This window comes from Nannospalax galili, unplaced genomic scaffold (assembly GCF_000622305.1).
Source record: "Nannospalax galili isolate Female #2095 unplaced genomic scaffold, S.galili_v1.0 scaffold829, whole genome shotgun sequence".
Classification (NCBI taxonomy): domain Eukaryota; kingdom Metazoa; phylum Chordata; class Mammalia; order Rodentia; family Spalacidae; genus Nannospalax; species Nannospalax galili.
In genome coordinates, this window is record NW_008360329.1 from 911,639 (window position 1) to 918,090 (window position 6,452).

The 6,452-nt window shown below is 33.9% G+C and overlaps 1 non-coding gene across 1 annotated transcript; it reads right to left on the bottom strand.

Moving 5' to 3' along the window:
- Nucleotides 1-2,040: 2,040 nt before the first annotated feature.
- On the bottom strand, nt 2,041-2,167 carry LOC115068964. The gene has a single exon (XR_003848324.1). It is a non-coding gene; the product is annotated as a small nucleolar RNA SNORA19 (small nucleolar RNA).
- Nucleotides 2,168-6,452: the final 4,285 nt, after the last annotated feature.

The following is a 6,452-nucleotide window of genomic DNA, read 5'->3' on the forward strand; positions in this document are numbered from 1 at the left end:
GCTAAAGCAGTGATGTTCTAGGACCGAAGAGAATGGACACCAAGTCTCCTTTTTTTTCCCCTCATTCTATGGCCAGTCCTGTGGTACTGAAGGTTAATGCACTCTCACAGCAAGAGCTTTTTTGGAGAACAAAGAATTTGAATACAACCACCAACAGGAAAAGAGGGAGGAAACTACTTCTAAGCAATTCTAAAAGCTCCTGATGTCAAATTTCAGAAAATATATTTGTCTTTTGTACTTAATTCATTTTTCATAGTCTTAAAATATTCATTTTTTTTACCTTATCTTAGTTTTAATTGACATGCAATGTTTCCTTATGGCATTTTAAAACATACTGATTTTGGTGGCCCCTACCGTGCCCACCCCTCTTCTCCATCTCCCCCTCCCTATTACAATTCGCACTTGCCATTCTCGACAATTCTCCTTCCATTTCATATCAAATGTGTTCCACGCTTGCCTCAATCCTTCTTTTAGTCTTTTTTTATTACTCCCCTATTTAACATTTGTCAAAACATATTGAATAATGATTATTCTCATAGAAAAAATAACTTTATCCTGGAGAATACTGGGCCCTTTTCCAGTTACTGGGCTTCTACCTAAGGTCACAATCAGATAAGTACAAATATAAGAAAATTAGTGGTTAGGATCCATGTATGAGGGAGACTGTATCTTATTTGTCTAGCTAAACCTGAATTGCCCCACTTAAAACAGTATTTTCTAGGTCCATCCTTTTTCCTGTAAATTTCATTTTTTAAAATATTTTATTTATTATTTTTATTTTAAGTGTATGAGTGCACTGTCTACATGTGGGCAAGCGTACCTATGTTGTGCAATGGCCACGGAGTCAGAAGAGGGCATTGGAATCCCCTGGAACTGGAGTTACAGATGGTTGTTTGCTACCATGTGGATGCTGGGAATTGAACCTGGGTCCTCTGAAAAAGGACTGATGATTCATCTTTCCAGCCCTGAATTTCATTTTTACAGCTGAATGATTCATTATGTCTGTGTACCATATTTTCAGTATTTGTTCATCCTCTGATGGACATCTACAATGATTCTATTTCCTTGCTACTGTGATTACCATCACCTGTACCACTGGTGATACGGCTGTACCAGTGGGCATACACCCCAAGGATTCTATTTTCTACCAGATATTTGAATGTTAATACTTAGAGTGTTGATTTTATAGATTGCATGTGTGATCCATCTAGAGCCAAAACTGAAAGCAATCTACTTTATTGTTATTATAGCACATTTATTTCAAATAATTTATATGAATCTTACTCTTCCATAGACTCAGTGACACTTCTAATTGGTTCATAATTTTCTATCCAATGGCAAGTCCATCTTGCTAGCCAGAGACTCATCTTAAATGATCAACATATTTCTAACATATTAATTGACTATGTGCCATGAAATACTGAATGAGTGAATAAAATGGACACTTTACTTCTCCATGCTCACAAAATTATAACAGTCCTTCAAACCCCAGCTGAAGTACATTCTTTCTATACTAATCTCCCTGTCAAAAAGTACAGAGTATATTAACTCAACTTGGTTATGGTTTTCTTTTGTTTTATCCTTCAAAATTTTTTCTAGAGGGCTAGAGAAATGGCTAAGTGACTAAGAGCACTGGCTGCTCTTACAGAGGTCAGGTTTGGTTCCCATCACACACGTGGTAGATAACAACCTTCCATAACTCCAGTTTCAAGGAATCTAAAGTCCTCTTCTGATCTCCTTGGGCATTACATACATGTGGTGCACTGATATACATGCAGTCAATACATTCATACACATAAAATTTAAATGAATAAATAAAAATTTTTAAAGTTTTCTGGAGAGAAGGTTTCACTATGCAGCCAAAGATGGCTTCAAAACCGTGTAGTTTTCCTGCCTTATTCAGAGTCCTGATTATTGGGATTATAGAAGAAACCACCACATAGCTCTCTATCTTGTTCTCAATGAAGATATTTAAATACTTAGTATATTAATAGATTAAAGTTTACTACTTGTTTCAAGTTTACTACCTATTTTTTTTCACAGTGTCTGAAGGTGACTGACAGCCATGGCTAAATTATTCATGTTGTTATTTTACCTCCAAAGATTTGTTTAGCACATCAGAATTATCTTTTTTCTTGTTGTGAAAAAAAGACAATGAAGTGTGCACTTATTACCCATTTTTTATTGAACTACATATCTATCATCATTCAATTTTACTTCACACATTCTTTTGTGTTAAGAGTTTCGCAGCTAACAAACTAAGAGAAATAAATTCTTTTATTGAACTATGTATCTATCATCTTTCACTTTTACTTCACATATTCTTGTGTGTTAAGGGTTCTGTAGCTAACAAACTAAGAGAAAGTGAAAGGTGACATTTCTAATCTGTTTTATTAATAGCAGGGAAGACTCAAAAGTGTCAACTATAAAATAAACCATTTTTATTTCAGAATCTTCCTTTCCCTATAAATGTAATTTTTCCTGTCAGATACTTTTGAATCTGGTCCACACTCTATCAATCTATATATCTGTCTGTTCATGTATATGTATTCTTTATTTAAAATTTTGTTCTTATTGAATTTTTGTGTATTTCACACAGAATATCTCAAACAATCTTAATCATCTTTATGCTTTCATCCCCACCTGCACCCTCCTGTAGCACCCCACACTGGAACCCCTATACTCTGTCAACCCTGTTAAGGCTCACTGTGTCAATTCAATGTCCCCAGATGTTCCCCAGTGTAAGTCCATCCATTGAGGTCTAGTCAACCTATCTACAGTCACTTATTTTCAGAAGATCAGCTCTTCTTCACCTAGCAGTAATCAATTGCCAATATTTCTTCAGCCATGATTAGCTGTTCATTTTCCCAGTTCTATGCTGGGTTTTTGTCTGCCTAAGTTCACATGGGACTTGTGTATGCTTATACCATTGCTATAGAATAATATGATCAGGGTCCCAGGAAGTTGTAGGACTCTGTTTCCATATGGTCATGCACATCCTCCCTGGCTGTATTCTTAAAATATAAAACAGTTTTGTGATTTAAGAATCAATATAAGTTGTACCAAATAGCATACAATCTTTAATATATGATCTAGTTAGATAGCAAAGCTTAAAAATATACGGTGCATATAGATCTATACCACCTCTTCTAGAAAACCAAACATTATGAAAAATAACTCATAAGCATTTTCTCTGAACCTAGCAATATCCTAAATAAATTACATAATTTTTCTCATTATCCTTCACAGTAAACCTAAAACATGCTATAAATGTTCTATTACTACTTACTTACTATTAAGTAAGTATAAAGTATAAAGTGACACCCTTGAGACTCAAGGCTTAGCAGACAGATCCAAGATAATCTCTTACAGTCTTTTTACTATGCACAGAGATTGATGTGAACAACCAAACATTTATTAGTTATTATAGATTAATTTAAGAGTATATAATATTTATGGGAGAAAAAATAAACCTATAAAAATTCAATATTCATCTTTTTTTCTGAAAGAAATTATTTATATATCTTTATGTTAATCTATATGGGTATTTTGCCAGCATGGATGTAAGGACACCACATGAGTGCAATACCCACAGATAACATACAGATGTCAGATAGCATTGCAGTTCCTCTCTGAGGTTTCGTGTACATGGGTAGGTACACACCGTATCCATATGCACATTGCTTTGCTACATTTTAGAGTAAATCTGATAGCTTAAATGCCAAATTATGAATATAAAACTAAGCAATAATATATGGGCGTATCTATATTCTTCTCCCCAAATTGTTTTGTTCAGTTGAAATTCATACTCATTTCAACTATGCTTTTTAAAATATATTTGGTCACATTTTAAATCACACAGAACACTATAAGTAGGCTATCTATTAGTGCTTATGTACTTTTTGAAGTTTTTCTAGATACTACATACTTTAATTTCAAGGTAGATATCTCTAACTACAGAGAAGAGCATCTAAGTATTTAGGGAGAATGAAGCTGTATTATGACCTAGCTGGAAACTGTTATCCTCTGTGGCACAGTATTCTTTGAGGAAGGATTGAGCTCATTGACTAAATGTATTATATTAGCCTCCCTTGCATCAGATATGACAGCCCAAATCTCCCTAACAGCAGAGAAAAGAAAGGAACAAATTCACAAAGGAAAACCTGGTTTTTCTCTGTAACTTTCTCAAAAATTATTGGGGAATTTTTATAGAAAAATATTGTGCATCAACCATGTCGCAGACCCTTGGCTTTACTAATTTACCTTAAGTCATATTTTGCCAACTTTGTTAGTGATTGCTGTTTTAACTGCAAAATGAATCTTCTGTTTTCTTCTCCCACTCATTACTAAATAGACAAGGGAACAGAGCAAGGTGATAGTGCTGCAGTGTGAAACCGGCTCAGCGCAATGTGTCATCTTTGGAAGAATAGGCTTCAAACATCCATTTTTTGAGTAGCAAGTTCAGAAATATCCTTCTGCTATGGACATATTCCAAAAAATCCTCTTGAATTTCTCAGCATCTGCTACTTGAGGGAAATTGATATAATGGCATTGAAACCCTATACCCTTAAGAATTTAAAGCAAGTTGGTTTTAATAGTAATTTTTATAGGTTTGTTATGTTTTGACACATTTAAGCATTGCATTGTTTTTATAGAATGGTTATTATTTCCTAACATTTGATATTTTTAGCAGCTAGACCATTCTTAGTAACAGATCAGTCAATCAGCAATCAGTCTTTTTTGAAATCAAAATAGTATTTTTGTACTAGTAATAAACAAACCCTTCCTTCAGACATGTTCCATTCACCCATCACATTTTTGAAATAAAATCATTTCACTCATATTACTACATTTCTAATATATTTATTGGGTTCAATTAAGAAATTTACACTTTCTGCATCTGTAAATTGTGTAAAATTTATCTTCTGTAATTATTCATAGAACTGTGGTGAGAACCTAGCTTCAACTATTTGATAAAACAAATTAATGTAACTTTGTTGTTATTATGTTAACTTTCCATTTCATAGTTTTGTAGCATAATCATCTCATTACTGTTAAACAACCTATAGTGTCAAACAAATTATTCTTTTAAACAAGTTATTTACTAGCATGAATTAAAAGGTTAAAAAGTGTCTATAGTTTATTTGGCAAGCAACAAGAGATGAGAGTCTGAAATATTTATCTTAAGCTTCTGAGTTTAAACGTTGAACATTTGCCTCTCCAGATTATCTTCAAAATCAAATAACAAACAGTCTGCTTTGACATCTTTCCTCTGTTGTGCACACATCTGCTATAACATAGTGAACAGGCACTTGACAGAGACCTGTAGAAGGATGTGTGTAAATAAACCAAATTTCAAGTTGAAGGCTATTAACTGTATCTCAGTATTAAACTGGATATGTTATATTTATTGTAGTATCTTTTTGCTAAATAACTCTAGTATATTTCAAATACTGGCTCTGTGATGGAAGTTCCAGAGCATGTGAAATCTTACTGCCTACTGTTACTAAAGCTCATCTAGAAAATTAAATGTCATGTCACTCTGCAATGTTAAAGACTAAATTTAATTACACATAGAGGCAAAATTTCCCCCAAATAATTAAAATAACAACCAGTTTAATAATATTATTTTTGAAAACTTTAACCTCTATCACAGGGTCAGCTTCTTCTCAATTCAAAGACTTTGCCATATTTCTTTTCAGCATATTTTATATGTACCTGTTTTCTATTCAAATAAGTGCACTTCGGCAGATATATTAGCTTCCCAACCTATAATAAAGACAGAAATCATCCACTCCTATCAATTTTCTTACTGAAAAAAATATCACAGTTGTAGATTTAATAGGTTATAATATGTAAAGGACTCGTTTTGACCTCTCATGCAGCAGATGATACACAGTGACACCATAAAGCGCACGCATTAGCCATGAACTCTCAGCATTTTAATTGTGTTCATGATAGTTGATGTTGATTCTATTTTTAAATGTCACTGATGGTCACTATTGGTAATAAGCCCATTCAGTTGTTTAACTGAAGATTTAATTTCTGGTCATTCTTTGTCCCAAGAACAGTTCTTAGGTTTCCCTTTGAATGTAGAAAGGAAGAATTTAAAAATGCAGCATATAGAATGATAAGAAGAATTATAGCAAAAGAACAAAATGTTGCTGATTAGATTTTGTCAACTTGACACAAGCTAGAAACACCCGGGAAAAGGACATTGTTGTTGAGGAATTTACTCCATCAGATTGGCCTGTGGGCATATCTGTGGAGCATTTTCTTGATTGCTGAGGGCCATGCCATCCCTAGAGCAGGTGGGCCTGGGCTGTATAAGAAAGGTAGCAGTGGATGAACTCACTCCATACTCTGCTCTAACTAAATGTGGATTTCCACAAGCTGGGAACAGAGGGACATTTGGGGATACAAACTTGACTCGATAGACTTTAACCTATAAA